The 22,500-nt window shown below is 34.2% G+C and overlaps 1 long non-coding RNA gene across 1 annotated transcript in view; it reads right to left on the bottom strand.

Moving 5' to 3' along the window:
• Positions 1–7,263: 7,263 nt before the first annotated feature.
• Positions 7,264–22,500, bottom strand: part of LOC137755914 (uncharacterized) — a 290,479-nt gene continuing 275,242 nt past the window's right edge. The window contains exon 9 of the long non-coding RNA XR_011072126.1: positions 7,264–7,351. This is a non-coding gene — a long non-coding RNA (uncharacterized lncRNA). The remainder of the gene's footprint in view (positions 7,352–22,500) is intronic.

The following is a 22,500-nucleotide window of genomic DNA, read 5'->3' as shown; positions in this document are numbered from 1 at the left end:
TCTCTATAGCTTTGCCTTTACATTTGTCCTAGGGTTGTGTCTGCCCGTATTTTTTTTTTTTTTTAGTATAGTTTTTAGTGCTTCTTATCATTGGTGGATTTGTTTTTTGGTTTGGTTGCTCTCTTCTTTCTTTCTTTCTTTTTTTTTAGTACTTATTATTTTTTAAATTTTTGATAATAATTTTTATTTTAATAACTTTATTTTATTTATTTTTTCTTTCTTTTATTCTCCCTTTTATTCTGAGCAGTGTGGATGACAGGATCTTGGTGCTCTGGCAGGGTGTCAGACCAGTGCCTCTGAGGTGGGAGAGCCAAGTCCAGGATATTGGTCCACCAGAGACCTCCCAGCTCCACGTAATATCAAAAGGCAACAATCTCCCAGAGATCTCCATGTCAATGCCAAGACCCAGCTCCACTCAATGACCAGCAAGTTACGGGGCTGGACACCCTATGCCAACCACTAGCAAGACAGGAACACAACCCGACCCAGTAGCAGAAAGGCTGCCTAAAATCATAATAAGGTCACAGACACCACTGGACGCAGACCTGCTCAACAGAAAAACAATATCCAGCGCCATCCACCAGAACACAGGCACTAGTCCCCTCCACCAGGAAGCCTACACAACCCACTGAACCAACCTTAGCCACTGGGGGCAGACCCCAAAAACAACGGAAACTACGAACCTGCAGCCTGCAAAAAGGAGACCCCAAACGCAGTAAGTTAAGCAAAATGAGAAGACAGAAAAACACACAGCAGATGTAGGAGCAAGGTAAAAACCCACCAGTGCAAACAAATGAAGAGGAAGTAGGCAGTCTACCTGAAAAAGAATTCAGAGTAATGATAGGAAAGATGATCCAAAATCTTGGCAGTAGAATGGGGAAAATACAAGAAACGTTTAACAAGGACCTAGAAGAACTAAAGAGCAAACAAACAATGATGAACAACACAATAAATGAAATTAAAAACTCTCTAGAAGGAATCAATAGCAGAATAACTGAGGCAGAAGAAGGGATAAGTGACCTGGAAGATAAAATAGTGGAAATAGCTACTGCAGAGCAGAATAAAGAAAAAAGAATGAAGAGAATTGAGGACAGTCTCAGAGACCTGTTGGACAACATTAAACAAACCAACATTCGAATTACAGGGGTCCCAGAAGAAGAAGAGCAAAAGAAAGGGAGTGAGAAAATATTTGAAGAGATTATAGTTGAAAACTTCCCTAATATGGGAAAGGAAATAATCAAGTCCAGGAAGCGCAGAGAGTCCGATACAGGATAAATCCAAGGAGAAACACGCCAAGACACATACTAATCAAACTAACAAAAATTAAATACAAAGAAGAAATATTAAAAGCAGCAAGGGAAAGACAACAAATAACATACAAAGGAATCCCCATAAGGTTAACAGCTGATCATTCAGCAGAAACTCTGCAAGCCAGAAGGGAGTGGCAGGACATATTTAAAGTGATGAAAGAGAAAAACTTACAACCAAGATTACTCTACCCAGCAAGGATCTCATTCAGATTTGACGGTGAAATTAAATCTTTTTCAGACAAGCAAAAGCTAAGAGAATTCAGCACCACAAAACCAGCTCTAAAATAAATGCTAAAGGAACTTCTCTAGGTAGGAAACACAAGAGAATGAACAGAACTACAATAACAAACCCAAAACAATTAAGAAACTGGTAATATGAACATACAAATCGATAACTACCTTAATTGTAAATGGATTAAATGCTCTAACCAAAAGACATAGACTCGTGAATGGATACAAGAACAAGAGCCGTACATATGCTGTGTAAAAGAGACCCACTACAGACACAGTGACACATACATACTGAAAGTGAGGGGATGGAAAAAGATATTCCATGCAAATGGAAATCAAAAGAAAGCTGGAGTAGCAGTTCTCATATCAGACAAGATAGACTTAAAGACTATTACAAGAGACAAAGAAGGACACCACATAACGATCAAGGGATCAACCCAAGAAGAAGATACAACTATTGTAAATGTTTATGCACCCAAAATAGGAGCAGCTCAACACATAAAGCAAATGTTAACAGCCATAAAAGGGGGAAATAGACAGGAACATAATAATAGTAGGGGACTTTAACACCCCACTTTCACCAATGGACAGATCATCCAAAATGAAAATAAATAAGGAAACACAAGCTTTAAATGATACATTAAACAAGATGGACTTAATTCATATTTATAGGACATTCAATCCAAAAACAACACAATACACTTTCTTCTCAAGTGCTCCTGGAACATTCTCCAGGATAGATCATATCTTGGGTCACAAATCAAGCCTTGCTAAATTTAAGAGAATTGAAATCATACGAAGTATCTTTTCTGACCACAACGTTATGAGACTAGATATCAATTACAGGAAAAAGAATCTGTAAAAAATACAAACACATGGCGGTTAAACAATACACTACTAAATAACCAAGAGATCACTGAAGAAATCAAAGAGGAAATCAAAAAATACCTAGAAACAAATGATAATAAAAACAGGACCACCCAAAACCTATGGGATGCAGCAAAAGCAGTTCTAAGAGGGAAGCTTATAGCAATACAATTCTACCTCAAGAAACAAGAAACGTCTCAAATAAACAACCTAACCTTACACATAAAGTAATTAGAGAATGAAGAAGAAAAAAACCCCAAAGTTAGCAGAAGGAAAGAAATCATAAAGATTAGAAGAGAAATAAATGAAAAAGAAATGAAGAAAACAATAGCAAAGATCAATAAAACTAAAAGTTGGTTCTTTAAGAAGATAAACAAAATTGATAAACCATTAGCCAGACTCATCAAGAAAAAAAGAGAGAAGACTCAAATCAATAGAATTAGAAATGAAAAAGGAGAAGTTACAACTGACACTGCAGAAATACAAAGGATCATGAGAGATTACTACAAGCAACTGTATGCCAAAAAAATGGGCAACCTGGAAGAAATGGACAAATTCTAGAAACGCAAAACCTTCCATGTCTGAATGAGGAAGAAATAGAAAATATAAACAGACCAATCACAAGCACCGAAATTGAAAGTGTTGATTAAAAATTTTCCAACAAACAAAAGCCGAGCACCAGGTAGCTTCACAGGCGAATTCTATCAAACATTTAAAGAAGAGCTAACACCCATCCTTCTCAAACTCCTCCAAAATATAGCAGAGGGAGGAACACTCCCAAACTCACTCTACAATGGCACAATCTCCCTGATACCAAAACCAGACAAAGATGTCACAAAGAAAGAAAACTACAGGCCAATATCACTGATGAACATAGATACAAAAATCCTCAACAAAATCCTAGCAAACAGAATCCAACAGCACATTAAAAGGATCATACACCATGATCAAGTGGGGTTTATCCCAGGAATGCAAGGACTCTTCAATATATGCAAATCAAGCAATGTGATAAACCATATTAACAAATTGAAGGAGAAAAACCATATGATCATCTCAATAGATGCTGAAAAAGCTTTCATCAAAATTCAACACCCACTTATGATAAAAACCCTCCAGAAAGTAGACATAGAGGGAACTTAACTCAACATAATAAAGGCCATATATGACAAAACCACAGTCAACATCGTTCTCAATGGTGAAAAACTGAAACCATTTCCTCTAAGATCAGGAACAAGACAAGGTTGCCCACTCTTACCACTATTATTCAACATAGTTTTGGAAGTGTTAGCCACAGCAATCAGAGAAGAAAATGAAATAAAAGGAATCCAAATCAGAAAAGAAGAAGTAAAGCTGTCACTGTTTGCAGATGACATGATACTATACAGAGAATCCTAAAGATGCTACCAGAAAACTAACAGACCTAATCAATGAACTTGGTAAAGTAGCAGGATACAAAGTTAATGCACAGAAATCTCTCACATTCCTATACACTAATGATGAAAAATCTGAAAGAGAAATCAAGGAAACACTCCCATTTACCACTGCAACAAAAAGAATAAAATACCTAGGAATAAGCCTACTTAAGGAGACAAAAGTCCTGTATGCAGAAAGCTAGAAGACACTGATGAAAGAAATTAAATATGATATAAACAGATGGAGAGATATACCATGTTCTTGGATTGGAAGAATCAATATTGTGAAAATGACTATACTACTCAAAGCAACCAAAGATTCAATGCAATCCCTATCAAACTACCAATGGCATTTTTCACAGAACTAGAACAAAAAAATTTCACAATTTGTATGGAAACAAAAAAGACCCCGAATAGCCAAAGCAATCTTGAGAAAGAAAAATGGAGCCAGAGGAATCAGCCTCTTGGACTTCAGACTATACTACAAAGCTACAGTAATCAAGACACTATGGTACTGGCACAAAAATAGAAATATAGGTCAATGGAACAGGATAGAAAGCCCAGAGATAAACCCATACACATATGGTCACCTTATCTTTCATAAAGGAGGCAAGAATATACAGTGGAGAAAAGAGAGCCTCTTCAATAAGTGGTGCTGGGAAAACTGGACAGCTACATGTAAACGAATGAAATTAGAACACTCCCTAACACCGTACAAAAAAAATAAATTCAAAATGGATTAAAGACCTAAATGTAAGGCCAGACACTATCAAACTCTTGGAGGAAAACATAGGCAGAACAGTGTATGACATAAATCACAGCAAGATCCTTTTTGACCCACCTCCCATAGAAATGGAAATAAAAACAGAAATAAACAGATGGGACCTAACGAAACTTAAAAGCTTTTGCACAGCAAAGGAAACCATAAAGCAGACAAAAAGACAACCCTCAGAATGGAGAAAATATTTGCAAATGAAGCAACTGACAAAGGATTAATCTCCAAAATTTACAAGCAGCTCATGCGGCTCAATATCAAAAAACAAACAACCCAATCCAAAAATGGGCAGAAGAGCTACATAGCCATATCTCCAAAGAAGATATACTGATTGCCAACAAATACATGAAAGGATGCTCAACATCACTAATCATTAGAGAAATGCAAATCAAAACTACAGTGAGGTATCACCTCACACCAGTCAGAATGGCCATCATCAAAAAATCTACAAACAAAAAAGGCTGGAGAGGGTGTGGAGAAAAGGGAACCCTCTTGCACTGTTGGTGGGAATGTAAATTGATACAGCCATTATGGAGAACACTATGGAGGTTCCTTAAAAAACTAAAAATAGAACTACCATATGACCCAGCAATCCCACTACTGGACATATACCCTGAGAAAACCATAATTCAAAAAGAGTCATGTACCACAATGTTCATTGCAGCACTATTGACAATAGCCAGGACATGGAAGCAACCTAAGTGTCCATCGACAGATGAACGTATACAGAAGATCTGGCACATATATACAATGGAATATTACTCAGCCATAAAAAGAAATGAAATTGAGTTATTTGTAGTGAGATGGATGGACCTAGAGACTGTCATACAGGGTGAAGTAAGTCAGAAAGAGAATAAGAAATACTGCATGTTAACACATATATATGGAATCTAAAAAAAAAAAAGGTGCTGAAGAACCTAGTGGCAGCATAGGAATAAAGATGCAGATGTAGAGAATGGACTTGAGGACACAGGGAGGGGGAAGGGTAAGCTGGGATGAAGTGAGAGAGCGGCATGGACGTATATACACTATCAAATGTAAAATAGATAGCTAGTGGGAAGCAGCCGCATAGCACAGGGAGATCAGCTCGGTGCTTTTTGACCACCCAGCATGGGTGAGGTAAGGAGGGTGGGAGTGAAGGAGATGCAAGAGGGAGGGGATATGGGGATATATGAATATGTATAGCTGATTCACTTTGTTATAAAGCAGAAACTGACACACCATTGTAAAGGAATTATACTCCAATAAAGATGTGAAAAATACATATATCATATGCAAAGAGGCACTGGAAATGGAAGGTTGAGAGACTATATTACACAAAAGAAAATGAAATAACTGTAGCTTTTCAGTCTCAGAATGTGTAGCCAGAAGACAGCTACTGAATTGTTGGAGGGTGTTAAGAACAGACTGAAAGCATGCTTCCACCAACAGGCCTTTTTATATAATGCCTTTGAATAGTTGTATTCCAACAATCAATATTTTGAAGATTATTCTTCAAGTGTAAAATATAAACATCTAAGAAGAGAAGTCAGCAGAAAATTCAAATATCAATTGAAATTTCTTTTTTTCTGGTAAAATCTTTAGATTATAAAAATGGCATGTTTTATGATTGGAATTCCCCTCTCACAAATTTTCAGATAACATGTTATAGAGCTGACCCTTGAGCAACAGGTTTGAAATACACAGGTCCACTTATACGTGTTTTTTTTTTTTTTTAACAGTAAATGCCACAGTACTACACGATCTTTAGGTGTGCAACCAAAGATACAGAGGAACCAGATACCCAGGGCTGACTATAAAGTTATACCTGGATTTCAACTGTGCTGAGGGTCAGCACCCCTAACACCTTTGTTGTTCAAGGGTCAACTGTATTTCAAATAGAAACCATCAGGTATAATCAGAGAGGAAACAATGTATCAATATTTCCTTCTAACCCCCAATTAAGATTTTTAACAACAAAATTTAATTTATTTATAGTAATGAATGTGGGTATGGGGAGAGAGTCCACAGATAACTTGATTTAGGAAACCAGTCTTAACCATTCAGAATAATTTGTGTAACTACTACGTACAAATTGCACACTAGATTAATAGGATTTTCGCCTTGCATTTAGAGGGTAGTCTTTAACTGCTGAAATGCAAATAATGTCTTCTTCACAACGTGGAAGGATATAACGTCACTAATTTATACTGAGATGCACATGTCCCAGAGTCAGTACACCCCTCTTAGGAAAACCAAGTTCATACTTAGAAAGTTGGTGAGCACGTTTCTCCAAAGTAGACTTGTATTTTCTGGGCTCTATAGGAGAACCTAGAGAATTAGTACTCTGGTGTATCACTTTCTAGGGATCTGAATATTCTTAGAAGCCCAGAAATATTGTCTCACTCATAGACAATTCTGAATACTTAACATTTGTGGATGAAATGTAGTTTTTGAATGTCTATCACCAAGAATTAAAGATATTTTGCAAGTAATGAAGTAGTACAGGCATACCTAAAAGATATTGTGGGTTCAGTTTCAGACTACCACAGGAAAGTGAATATCATAATACAAAAAGCAAGTAATACAAATTTTTTGGGTTCCCAGTGCTTATAAAAGTTATGGTTACACTATACTGTAGTCTCTTCAATAGTATTATATCTAAAAAAAACAATGCACATACCTTAATTAAAAAATAATGCTGCTGGGAAATGGCACCAATAGGTTTGCTCGATGCAGTTTTGCCACAAAGTTTCAACTTGCAAAAAACACAGTATCTGTGAAGCACAATGAAGAGAAGCACAATAAAATGAGGTATGCTTGTAATTGCAGTATATAAGTGAAATACAATGCTCTATTTTACAGGAGTTGCTACCAATAATGATTAAATATAGTATTCACAGTGATATTTTACTTAAAAGTGAGATATGGTTATTATTTCATCAACATTCCAGATCAAATGAGAAAGCTCCGTGGTCCAGAATGACCCGTTGTCCACTGGAGTCTCTAGGAAGGATTACTAGGGAATGAGATCCTGGTCAAAATAAACCAACTTAGAGTTAAAAGGAGTCAAGCTCTAAAATGGAGGGTAGTGATGGAATCTAGCCGAGGGGAAGGAAGTCAGCCAAGGAAGGTCTGAGAATTAGAGTTGCTGCCCCTCCTCCTGTTCTCTCCACTCTATTCCTCTTATCACATTTCAAAATCTTACTTTATTTTCCATCTCTCTTCTCCCTCCACCCATCCTAAGTCTTCCAGAAGTAATAGCGGGAGCCAAACAGAACCTGGTAAAATGCAAATGATTAATAAATATAAAAACAATGTTTAACTTCATTAGCAAACTTGAATAAGTTAATTGTGAGAAAACATTTTTAGAGAATTTTTTAAAAGAAAATAAGATTATAACACAGTTCAAAAGATTGCACTTATGTCTCATTCTGATTTTCAAGGTGGAATAAAACTTCCTAGTAAGTATGAAAATATAGATGACTCAGATTTCAAATTTATTAACGAAAAAAAATTTTATCACGCTGAAAACATACCTGTATTTTACTCTTTTAAAAGTCACCATAGTAAAAAAACAGAAAACAAAACAAGATAAAAAAAACCCACAAAGATACAGGGGAAACTTTGAGAGGCGTTGGATATGTCTATTCCCTTGATCCTGGTGATGGTATCACTGGTTATTGCATATGTCCAAACTTGTCAAAATGTACATATTAAATATTTGTAGTTCTTTGTATATTGGAGGAAAAACTATGTTATAAACTGGTATCTATTACATAATCCCATTTCTAAAACAAAAAACACTGAACATTTACATGTATATGTGTAAAAATACTACATAAATATACTCCATAGGGTTATTTTGGAGTACTGACATTATGGGTGCATTTTGTCTTTTTTGCTATATGAATTTCTTGATTATTCTACAATGAACATAAATGGTTCACTCAATATATACATAAATTTTAAGAGAATTACATAATTTTTATATGTCAGCAAATAAGAAGTTTAGAGAAGTGATACTGAAGCCGGTCTTAAAGTAGAAGAGCATGTCATTTTGATAAAGAAAATTAACATAAGGAAATTATGTCTCTAAGATCATTCTATAGCATTGATTTGAATTCTTCTACCAGGTAGGTTGAGAGATCTCTTTATGAAAATTTAATGGCTTTATTACATTATGCCAACTAGCTTTCTGGAAAGTTCTTCCCCTTTTACTGTCCAAATTAACTCCATGCCATCAAATATATTATTTAAATTTCCTGCGACTCAGTTTTCTTAGGTTTCAAATGTGAGTAAAATATCAAAACCTCTTCATAGATTTGCAGTGAAGTTAGAATGTAATAATTGTTATAAATTATATACATTCCTTATGGTGTGTAGCTACTTCTTTCTCAAAATGCACTCCTTTCCTGGCAACAAAGCTGTCTATCTGGAGAAACTAAAACATCTGGTAATGTCTATTCTGTGCATTACAATCTTGAAGAAAACTAGGGTCTCTCAATAACTTTATCAACATTCTTCCTCAGTAGTGAGACAACTTCTTTACTAGTTATTGCTTTAACACAAGTGAACAAGTCTAGCTCTGAACCCACCTTATGAACAATTAAAGCACTTGGTTTCATCTGGCACACACCAGGCAGAAAAGATAAACATACTTTGCTGGTTTGGTGTTCAGACATCTGTATCATAAAGGAGGGGCAAATGAAGGCACTGAGTCTCAGTTTAAACCTTCTAATTGAAGCAAGGGGGAAAAAAATGGTTCAACATAAACTCAGATCTGGAAACTAGAAGCAATGTCTTAGTGTTCAGAACAAGTAGGGATTCCCTGCATAACCAAAGACTAAGGAATGTGTGTTGATTCTTAAAGAGGAAGTCTCTATTTTATTAAGTTTTAATATGGGCACATAAAAATAAGCCTTTAAGGTAGGAAGCAGTTAGAACTATCAAGTACGCCTCAATCCGCAGCTACTGTAGCTGTAGGGCTGTAGAGGAATATTATCCCTTTAACATTTCTCAAATCGGTCTTCTGCTACTGCCTTATTCTAAGGTATCACAATCTCTCATCTGAACACATATAATAGATTTCTATCTGGGCTCTCTTATTCCATTCTTTATCCCAACCTCAAATGTATTTTCTATACTGCAGTCGGTATCCCAAAATATGCCATCTGTTTTCTTGTTGCTGTCCTCTTTAAATCTCTCTAGTAAATTACCATAGCTTAAAAGATGAAGGTCTACAAAGACCTGCGCTATTGGTTGTTTGCTTACCACTCCAGCCTAACCCCTGGCTGCTCTCTGGGATTTCTACAAACCAGTCCTCCCAGCCCCTCTGGGCTGTTATTCACCCTCGAAATGCCCCGGATTTGCTCCTCCCTAGAGCCTTGAAACATCTCATTCCCTCCTCTACAGCTAACCCTGCTCCTTGGCCATCCCTGATTTGTGCCACTAACTCTTTAGATTTTGATTGAAAGAGCACTTTGTAAGGCAAGACTTCCCTCATCACTCCTGGTACCCACAGTCATGTTGAAAACTCTGGTACCCACTAGCACTCCAGAGAGCCCACAGAGTTCTAGCAGATTTAAGTGCAGGTTGGTTCATAGTTGCTCGGTGTTCTGAACATAAAACAACCAGCTACTGCTTACCGTTCAACTTCGAAGAACTGGACACAGCCTATTCCAAAAAAAAAAAAAAAAAAAAAAAAACAGATGGGGAGCATGGTAAGGTGTACAGGCTGGAGACATCTTAGCCAACGCGTGCCAAAGGATGCTTTGATTGCACAAATAAAAAACTTTGGCCAAAGCTGTTTTTTCTGCTAATTAGAATATTTTATGTTTACAGATATTTGAAATGCAAAATACAAAAAAATGCTGATCAATATAGACACATTTCAAATATCTGAATTCCATAATTTCTACTCTGATTTAATGGATACAAAACTGAGAAAATGGACAAGTGGATATGAATAAAAAAGGTAACTGCAACTAAGATATTAGCTATGGATAATTTCTACTGCTTAATCATATCACATTAAAATGAGTTTTTGATATACTTCCTCATTTTAATTTTGCAACCCCTCTTATGTATACTTTTTTAAAGGTATTTCTGTCATCAACTGTTTCCTCTTTTGGGCAAAAAGTTTATTTCATGTAATTTTCCTTCTTGCTCCTATGTTTTCTCACTTAAATAATTCTGTGAGTTGCATTTGCTGGGATTATACTTCTTTGTTTTATTTTATTTTTCTTAATCCCAGGGCTAATAAAATTAAGGGTGTGTTGAAACTGAAGTACAAGGGCTACACAGAAAATAATTTTGTTTCCACTTTCTATACCAAGTTAAATCAGCACTCCCAGAAAATCATATCAGATATTAATATGTCACCTGTGTTTTACTATTTGTGAAATTGAGAAGGCTATCTAAAAATCCAGTAACATGATTGAAAGATCATGATTCAATTTCACAGTTGACTGAAAAATGTAGTGATTCCTTTATAAAATCTGCTAAAAGAAACATTTGATAATGATTGGTCTGACAAAATATGTGATTATTAAAATTGGCATTAGTTTCACCCTTTATTTTTCTTAATCTTGTGCAAAGTATACAAATCATATGTGCTTACATCACAAAATTCCTGTATATTTTAGAAATACTTTCCTGGCTAAATGAAGCTAACGCACTGAAGCTTGACAGGACAATATCAAAACCAATTCATAACAGCATCTTTCAGAGATGCAATATCCCTGTTTGTGTTTTTATTATAAAACCTTTTTTCTGTCTATACTCTACCCAAATATTTTCACAAAAAAATTGTAAGGGAAGTTGATGCCTTGGAATCCAACATTTAAAAATAGGATATACTGACAATAACTGAAATTAGAATTCTGCTGTCTTCTTATTTATTAGTATCCTCGATTGGGGGAAAAAAACACTTAAGAGATTTGCAATTTAATCTATTTTAGTGAAGGATGCACTTCCCATAGTATTACAGGGGTTAAATAAATGAGGCAAGTGCCAGGAGGAAGATAGAAAGACATTTTTACTATTTGCAAATAGAATAAGCTACAGGAATGCTTTGTCAAACTGCTGAACAATCAAGAATTTTACCATCTTGTTGTATAATCTACTGATTAAAAAGAATTTCTCCACAAAGGCAATCACTTGTATCTGTAGCCTTGGGCAAGGTCTTTCCATACCTTTCAAGCTGTACTTTAAACTTCCTGCCAAAGTTGGGTAGAACACATCAAGCCTTGTCTATGTCTTCCTGTTTATGAAATAACCTACTACCGGGTCTTCCGTGAATATTTATTGGAATGTTTTGTGGTTTCAAGAGACAAATGATTGATTGGCTTAGCAGGAAAGGAGACACTGATCAATTAAAACATCCTTTGTTCCTGATTTAAATTCATTGTAGCAACTTCAACAAAGCCCAGTTATGATAACATTTGTAAAAATCATTTATTGCTAATCAGCAAAAATTCCTGACTTTGGTTCATTGCTTATTAACAGTTAATAATGAAGATACAAATCAAACAGAACACTGCACAATTAAGGCATTGTTTTTAAAAACTCCTTAGAAAGGAAAATAATCACAATTTAGATGGGGCTTAAGGAGTGTTTGAGGATTTATTAAGGTTCCAACAGAGTCCTAAAATACCCAAAGAAGAAAAATACATCTTGGATTTAAGGGTATTATCCTGAATAAACAGACCATTTTCCCCATCTGCTAAATTATATACTTAGACACACTCACCGATGTGCAAGTACATCTGTGCAAGACCTTTCTCTCCTCCCTTCCACTCCCTCCTCTCTTTCACAAAACTCTCTCTCTCTCATCATTTATTCAGCAAACACAAATTAAGCACTTCCTATATTCTAGGCAACACACAGGCACAAAATAGTGAAAAACAACTTGAGCTTTGAAGGGTTTATAGAACAAAGAGAAGAGAGACATGGAAACAATCTTTGTAAATAAAGTAATGAGTGCTACAGTGGACATGTATCCAGATGGTGTAGTGGTAGAAGGAGGGGTTTGTTACCTGTTAATAGAAAAAAGTCACAAGATGGTGAGTTTTAAAAGAAAGAAATGTGAATATGTGTCTTTAAGTAAGGAGAAATGTAAAGTCATTCTAAATTAAACATTTTGGGGGAAAGGGCATTTGTGGATGTCAGGTCAGAAAAGTTTTCAATGGAGATAGAATAGTGGTCAATATTGCAAGTAGAGATCTAGGTAATTTGAAAACATTTTTTAAATTAACTTACTTGTGTGAATTCTAAGGTAGTCTATAAGGCCTAAAGAGAAAAACAATTCAGGTCTTGAAAAAGTCAGTTCTACTATTTTCGTGGTTTTAAATAAATCAACTGTTGCCTTTATTATTTTCTTCTTTCTTATTTTGGTTCAATACTTCTTTAAAATAGCCTCTTAGCTGCAAAGAATGACACTCTTTCTTAAATTATAATCCCTCCATATGTAATTCTTTTGTCTCAGCACTTTTACAATTGACTTGTAACAATTTTGTCTGTTTTAGAATAACTTGTGATTGTAATATTTATTCTTACATATATTTTAGCCTAGGAATTCTATGATACTTTTCTTATTTTGAATTTTTATATACCCAGTCAGAAATAAAGCAAGACATTTTCATGGGTATATTTTTTGTGTGTGTGTGTGTGCATGTGCGTGTGCACGTGTATCTTTTACTCTCTCAATGTCTTCTCCTTTTCGCTCTCTTTCTATGTATAGATGTGTATGTATTTATATCAAAGAGAAGGAAAAATTCCTTTGCTACATTTCATTTTTCTTAATGGAACTCTTGTGCATATATTTTTACTATATTACCACAAATATATTTTTAACTCTTTACCACATGTCCAAAGTATAAACACCTTTTTATAACTCACTTGTTAAAATGAAAAAAAAAAATTCAATGAAATATACACAGCAACAGATATTTTGAGGGACACTACAAATTTTCAAAGAATAAAAACAAATGGCAAATGGTTGTCACTTAACATGATATAACTTATTAAGTTAAAGTTAGTATTATCTAAGTTAATTATAGCTGGACTATAGAGAAATATGAGTTTTTCATGCTGATAATTACAGGCTATTTTCTAATGCCTTAGGATCCTGTAGCGATCATCTGTTGTTTTGGTCAGTGAAGTATCCCCTTTTCCCTTTGGGAAATTAAACCCTCTGCTCTTTCCAATTTGGCACTTGAGGCGGGGCTGCCCTTGCCCCTACCCTACCATGCAGCGCTAGAAGCACACACTGATGATGGCTTGGCCAGGCTGTATATTTCCCTTTCTACTAACTCCACCTAATTTACTACAGATATGGGCATGTAACTAAAACAAGGCTCTTCAGGGGACATGCCAAGGCTTTAGTGGCAAGTTCTGGGAGATGAAATCTGTTTTCCTGCTGAAGATGCTGAGCTAGTAGGAATCGGACCTGAAGCTGCTGGTGGTGGTTCTGCCGAAACAAAGAGTGGGACCTGCCTCCGGGTAAAGCTACTAACGCAGGAGAAAGCAAATGCCAGAGGTGCTTACAGAGGACCAAACTTTGTGCACATCTGGATATATCAGTGCCTGAAGTCAGCTTTTCCACCAGATATTTCTGTAGTGAAGTCCTTATTTTAACATTTCTTAGCTGACTATACTGTGTCAGGTAATATGCAAGATAATTGGAACAAAGTAATAAATGCCTAAACACCTCCTAGATCAAAAAAATTTATCACACTCATAATAATCATTGTAAAATAGAGAGCTCCAAAGTCTGCTTATATAAAATCTATATTCAGAAACAAGATTTGTGGAAAACAGTACATTTTTTTTTAATACATCTTTATTGGAGTATAATTGCTTCACAATGCTGTGTTTCTGTTGTACAACAAAGTGAATCAGCTATACGTATAGATATATCCCCATATCCCCTCCCTCTTGAGCCTCCCTCCCACCCTTCTAGGTGGTCACAAAGCACCGAGCTGATCTCCCTGTGCTATGCGGCTGCTTCCCACTACCTATCTATTTTACGTTTTGTAGTGTATATATGTCCATGCCACTCTCTCACTTTGTCCCAGCTTACCCTTCCCCCTCCCCGTGTCCTCAAGTCCATTCTCTATGTCTGCATCTTTATTCCTGTCCTGCACCTAGGTTCTTCAGAACCATTTTTTTTTTTTTTTTTTTTTTTAGATTCCATATATATGCGTTAGCATACGGTATTTGTTTTTCTCTTTCTGACTTACTTCACTCGGTATGACACAATCTAGGCCCATCCACCTCACTACAAATAACTCAATTTCGTCTCCATTTATGGCTGAGTAATATTCCATTGTATATATGTGCCACATCTTCTTTATTCATTCATCTGTCGATGGACACTTAGGTTGCTTCCGTGTCCTGGCTACTGTAAATAGTGCTGCAATGAACACTGTGGTACATGTCTCTTTTTGAATTATGGTTTTCTCAGGGTATATGCCCAGTAGTGGGATTGCTGGGTCATACGGTACTTCTATTTTTAGTTTTTTAAGGAACCTCTATACTGTTCTCCATAGTGGTTGTATCAATTTACATTCCCACCATTAGTTTTTGTAGTGACTTTCAGAAGTAGAATTTATAGATTTGGAAATAAAATGACATTTTTCTTACCAACAGCAATTGAAAATGGCAACGTTGATTCCTACAATAGACAACTTGAAACATGTTTGAAGAAGAGCTGTAAATAGTTACACTAATGCTATTTCGTGGACTGAGCAAAACACAGGTTCAGAAAACAAAATTGTTGCAAAGGTGTCTACAATATTTTGTTGAAAAAACTGTAATTAATAGAAGATGTTACAGCTAAACTAATGAACTAGTAAATATATACTGATCTTCCTCCACTTACAATAGGGTTACATCCGATAAATCCATTGTGAACTGAAAAGTTGTAAGTTGAAAATGCATTTAATATACCTAACCTACTGAACATCATAGCTTAGCCTAGTCGACCTTAAACATGCTCAGAACCCTTAAATTAGCCTACAGTTGGGCAAAATCACCTAACACAAAGTCTATTTTATAATAAAATATTGAATTCTCATGTAATTTATTGAATACTATACTGAAAGTGAAAAACAGAACAGTTGTATGGTTACAGAACTGTCATAATTATATTGGTTGTTTACCCTCATGATCAAGTTAGAAATTCCAGAAAGGTTTAAAATTATCATATGTACATTCTACTAATTTTGGGGGATCTAAAAATCAGGATTTCTAAAATAGGTATTTGTTACAACAATTCGATAGTAAAATATGATAAACAAAGGACCCAAATACACAACTAATAGTAGTCTTAAGTCTCATATGGGACAATTAGGTCCGTGTTTATTATTAAGTATTCATTGTATGTAAGTAAAATATGAAATTCAGAAGTATGTTATATTACTATATATAAAAAAATTTAGTATAAAGGTGAATAAGAATATGTGAGACAATTTACAAGGATTAGCAAGTTACTCTACAAATTTCATGTTAGTTTACAACCAAATAGATAACTTGCTGAGAATCATGTATTATAACTTTAGTATTTTAGGGGAATCAAGAAAGAGGACTGCACTCTTTTTCTGGAGTTGGAAGACCTTCTTAATATGAGATTGCTTTTCTTGTTTCTGTAAGGTTTTTAAATCTGTATATATGAAACATTTTCATGTAGTACTTTGTACTATTTTAATTTGTTCAATCTGGGCTACGGTTCTGAAAAAATCAGTAAGGTAAGCTACACATGAAGATTGATCCCTTTTTATGGATCATTAATTGCCTCTGATTGCAACTACTGGTTGGATCCAAAGGTTCTTTCAACTGTTTTGTGGTCAAATAAAGTGTGAGATATACTTGTAGGGATAGGAGGTGGCATTTAGCGTATCATTCTATGGTCACGATTTCCAAAGCACATCTTAGTAAATCTAACATCACTGGTTTTCAACCAACTAATTGACTTATTCTACTAATGTTTCAATTTTACAATATACATTCGGATTGATACTACTTAATTTTGTTCTAATTTATTTATGTGTATAATTGCAGGTTATGAAGTCATCATCTACCCACTAAATTATCTTTTCCTGCTGACAACCTCCAAAAAAAAAACAAAACGAAGAAAAAACAACCCTTTGATTACATATGCTGAAAAACTTCAATAAATAAAAGAGAAAAAGTGTGTTTTTGCTTATTTGTAAACTTCTAATGAAGAAGAATCTTTGATTAAGTTTACAAGCTGGTGACAAGACAAATAGACTATATTTTAATATATCAATATTTAAAAATAAGTTGATCAGTTTTTTGACATTGTAGATAAAGAGTGATCTTGGAAACAAGTATAGTTATTATTCTTCCCATTATTAATAATAATGACATGATGGTAATATCTCCTTCAGTAATAAAATGTATGTTGATATATCAGTTAATCAGATAATATAAATTATATCTTATGAGAAAGATAAAAGTAAAACAATGATGAGCACATAAAAATGTTTAGAAATGTGAATTATACATGCATGCCTAGAATTGTTCCACAGTTTTAACAATCAAAACTTAAAGGAGAAATCCTTCTAGTAATACAAAGTACTACATGCATAATATAAAAGAAGAATATATCTCATAGAAAAAGGAAAAATAATTTATTCTCAACTTTCCTCCACCAAAAGATATTTTTGATGAAATAAACAATATTCTTAATAATATTAAAGAAAATAAAATATGTGTTCATAGGACCATTGCTAGAGGATAATTCCCAGATCATTTTTAGATTATATTCTAGAAAATGGTCAAAAAACTAGCATAGTAATTGGAATTAAAATTTTATTTCCTTTATAATAAATGATCTATATTGGAATACTATTACTAAAAATTAATTTCATACAATAAATATTCATTGTGACCCAAGTAAATGAGATGAAAATAATAAACAAATGTATACTTTTTCAACTATATTTTAGACATGTAAATCCAGCCTCAGTTTGAACTCAAAACAACTATATTTTTCTTTTTATTATGTTAAGACTGAAAAAAAGTCTTCAAATCTGGCCTGAGAACTTGACTAGACCATGTGAAATTGTTTCTCTTTGCAAAAAGAAATGTGACTATTAGACCGGAACCATTGTTTGTAAGATTTGCTACATACTGGTGTCCCATTATAGAACATAGCCAAGATCTATCTTTTTTGAGGACAAAAAAGAAATATCTGCAAATCCCTGCTTAAAGTCCCTTTGTTTGAAAAGGATTCAATTTCTCACAATTTGTATATGTTTTCTTCACTTACAAATTAGGAACAAACCAAAAATGACATTTTTCCTTTGTTTCTAAAGAATGTGAGAGAAATTTGTGACTAAATTTCATAATTAGCCCACAGCTTCTATTTTAAAGAAAGTAATTAAAGAGGTTATAAATACCACGTGGTACTCCCAATGGGGTATTGGCTCTGGGACACAACCCACCAGACATCCGGTATTCAACAACAAAAATCCAGGGTTAAGTATCGTTACAGTGGTCAGCTGCCCCTTCCTTCATTCAGAAGACTGGACACAGTATGAGTAATAGCTAGACAGTATTTGACAAAGCATTTAATATGTAAAGTAACTCAAGTGGTCTCTGACTCAGCATGTCAAGAGTTTCCTAGTCAGTGCAGTAAAAATAATCAGAATATAGCCTCTCAACAGAGGAAAAAAAATCCTTAATTTTGAGAGACCATAGAATTAGTACAAAACTCTCTGCGTTAAGTATTGTCATCTTTTTTGCTCAAAGTAGTTTTGAATTGCCTTTCCAGTAGAATCATTAATATACATAAAGTTATCCTTTTTGGTACTTCAACAGAAGACCATGAAAACTACAAATATTCATCAATCAGAGAATGTTGAACAAGCCACGATGCAATCATTTAATGGATACCAGGCAAATCTGAAAAAGAAGGATGTGCATTTTTATATACAATGTAGGAAGTTATCTTCAAGATACTTATAATTAAAAAGGCATATAAAGTGTGTAAAATATGCTACCACTTCCCATATATTTAAGAAATTCATATACAGACATAAATTTATATGCATATAGAATTTATATATGCATATAGAATTTATATATTTATGTATATTACATTTATATATATGTCTATATTGAATTGATATATAAATTGAAAGATGAACTAAACTATTTTTTAAAAATGGTTACACATAAGGGAGGGAATTCAAGTGCACAGTTTGGAAGTTACCAGGAAAGAAACTGAGCTTTATGTTTATTTTCTTCAGTACATTTGATTTGAACCATGTAAATATTTTATATAAAAAAGCAAATATTAGTTTAAAATGTAATCCTTAAAAAACATTAAAAAATTGAAACCAATTAATATTAGTATAATGAATGCTTACATAACACATGGTAAGAAGGTTTTTTTAAAGAGAAGTTAAAATACCATAATTTGAATATAACTCCCTTGTACAATATATCTTAAAGGGGGAATTGACAAAAATATCTGAAACTATTTGATAATTCTTGGTGACAGTGTAGCTATCATTATTCTGAGACTGTCTTGAGATTATTGTGAATTAATGTAAATGGCTATGTTGATGTCACAGCCAGTTTGGATTTTCTGTGTACAAAGAAGTTACAGAAGTAAGATTAATGAGGGCAACTAAAAACCTATATTCCTGAATGTACCAGAATAAGCATATATTGTATATAATCTTTCATAAAACAAACATATTTCCTGTTCCTGTCTCCTGAAAAGACCACTCCATAGCAATGAACATCACTAATGCCTAGACTGTATTCTCTATATGCCATTGCCTCCTTCTGTACCCCGCCTCCCAAAAGAAAAGGGAATATGGGCTCTAGAGAGAAATTAATTGGCTGATATCATGTCTGGGGTAGGACAGGTCTAAAATGAGCATGGAATATCTAGCCAAACTGGAATTCAAGCAAGCTATCAAAAATTATGGTGTTCCTGTTGAAAGTACAGAGGAGACAGCAAGAGGAATCAACCATTGGCAACAGATGGAAAAATATGAGCTTCAAAAAGAATAATAACCAACATGAATTGAATCACATTCAATATTTTAAATCCATGAGTTCCTAATTGTCCCTTTTGTTGTTACTAAAGAAACAACTCAACATTTTGAGAATCAGCAAATAAAGGGAAACATCAGGCAACTATACTGCATTTCCTATACAAACTATACCTCAGAGAATCTAATTGTTTACTGGGGACATTTCCTTTTGAAGAAATATTCCACCAAAAATTATGAAGGTATGACAGAAGTTCACCATTTGTATGAAATAATGAGTCTAGAGAATGATCATTAATACCTGCAAACATCACAAGAGATAACCACTTGTTGGAACTATGGAATACCATCCAGGAAATATTCCTTCCGCCAAAATCAAACTTGAATCTAACAGTGCTTCTACATCTGACAATAAGTTTACAGGAAATGCAGAGGACAAAATAACATGTTCAACAACAAACAAGGATGCAATTGGCAAAATACAGGTTACAAAAAAATCTATAGGAGAGTCAACTTGCTTTCTTCAACAAAATACATTCTAAGGGGAAAATAAAAAGAAAGAGCAGAATCTACAGATTAAAAGATACTTAAGAGAAGGATAAGTGTATAATTGGTCATGCAAATAAGAGACATTGAGAGAAGAATGTGACTGTGATAACAAGTTATGCCTGGACAATGGGAGTAGGCAGGGACGGCACCCAGGCATCTAAGACTTATGACCCTCTTTTTAAAAAACACAACAACCAAGTGAATCTCTGGAGCTCATTTGTCTGGATTTTAAAATTTTTTAAAAAGAGAGACAACAGGGCAAATATAATCACTGGCTGGATATTTAAAGAATTACTGTTAATCATTTAAGGTATGACAACATTGTTATGGTTATAATTTTTTTAAATTTCTCTTTAAGATAGCAGATATAGAATTATTTACATAATAAAACATACAGTATCTTGTTTGCTTCAAAATAATCAAGGTGGAGAAGTGGATGAGAGTACCAGAGTCACAAAATTGGATAATTGGCCATGAACTGATTAATTTAACTGATAGAGTTTATTATACTATAATTTCTACTTTGTATATGTTAGAATATTTTAAAGGAGTTATTTATTGAAGCATTCTCATTACCGACTGATGAGTATTGTCATCTTGTTTGGACCTGAGCCTAAACCCATTAAGTCAATCTCTGCCCAGTGGGAGTATGGGCATTATTATTTTTAGAAAGCTTCTCTGTTGACTCAAATACATGGTCTGGGTTGTGAGCCTACACCATCCAAAATTAGCCCTACTTTAACAGAAACGTCATTATTACTGGAATGGTATTTATTGACCTCCTCGGGGAAAGGTAATTTTAAAAATCCTTAAATTTTGAAACAAAAATTGTTTGTCACAATTCCTTTTGTCATACAGCATAAAGATAGCAAACATGTTAATATGTGAGTACAAATTATGAGAAATGATGCATCATACTTTCTTTTCGTTGCACAACAAGATATCTGAGATTCTGGCTTCTTGAAACGTCTGTATTTGCAATTACTATGGATTCTTGATGTGTAATACAAAATATTATGCCATTGGTTAATACTGTGAATAGTTATTTTACGCTTTTTATTTCTTTTTGTAATTTATCTGTTTCCTTTTTCTACATTCAAGGAGAGAGTTTTATGTACTGTAAATCTTTGCAACTTCTCCTTTATATATCCTGTACCCTTTTCTCTATTGCCATCATAAATTTTGCTTGAGAATCTAGATTTTGCTACTCTCAATTCTCAGGTTTTCATATATGACCATTCACTCTGCCCCAGGGGATGAAGCTTACGACCCAGGCCTAAATTAATCATATTTAACCAAAAGAGCCCTAATTGATATGTTAACATGCTGCTAGTGTTAAGTAGGAGGGCAAAAAATAACCCTGAAGAGATATTCCTGTCTTCCAATGCAGAATATTTTAAATATTTATTAAGATAGCCTACCTACAGACAAGTGTACATATCAATGAATTTTACAAAGGAAACATCTGTGTAACTAGAACTCAGATCAAGAAATTGAACATTTCTAACATTCCCTAAGCCCCATTTTGCTCTTTTTTCAATCATAATCCCTTGCCCCTTGCCACGCTGGGTAATTACCATACCACCATCTTTATTTTAAAATTATGGATATGCTTTGCCTGATTTAGAGTTTTATTTAAACAGAATCATACTGTATGTATGTATGTATGTATGTATGTATGTATGGCTTCCTTTGCTCTGCATTATTTTCAAACTCATCTGCGTTATAACTCATTCTCGTTTCTATGTGGTATTTCTTTAGGTAAATACTCATTCTACACAGTTCATGGGCATTTGGATGCTTCCAATTTTAAGCTATCATGAATAATGCTACCATGGACTTTCTAGTACATATTTTTGGGGGAACACATGGGTTTTGGGTGTATGTTTTACCCTAGTTATGCCTGTGTTCAGCTTTGGTAAATAGTACCAAATAGCTTTTCAGAGTGATTGTACCAGTTTATTCACCAGCTGTATATGAGAGTTCCATCTGTTCCACATTTTGTCTTTACTGTATCTTTCTCTTTATCATTTTAGTGATTCTGTTGGGAATATAGTATTACCTTGTATCTCATTTATATTTGCCTTATTACTAACGGAGTTGGGCATATTTTTGTACATTTATTTGCCATCTGAATAACCTCTTTTGTGAATTTTTTTTGCAATTCCCCCCTCTTTTTTTCCTTTGGGGCAATTTGTCATTTTAAGTGACATTAAGAGCCCTTTTTTATATTCTGCATTTAAGTCCTTCTTATAGTATACGTATTATAAATGTTTCCTCCCATATTGTAGATTGCCTTTTCATACATTTAATGATGTATTTTGATGAATACCTATTTCTAA

This window comes from Eschrichtius robustus, chromosome 21, assembly GCF_028021215.1.
Source record: "Eschrichtius robustus isolate mEscRob2 chromosome 21, mEscRob2.pri, whole genome shotgun sequence".
NCBI lineage: Eukaryota > Metazoa > Chordata > Mammalia > Artiodactyla > Eschrichtiidae > Eschrichtius > Eschrichtius robustus.
Note: the sequence above shows the minus strand (reverse complement) of the source record. Positions and strands in the feature narration are given on the sequence as shown.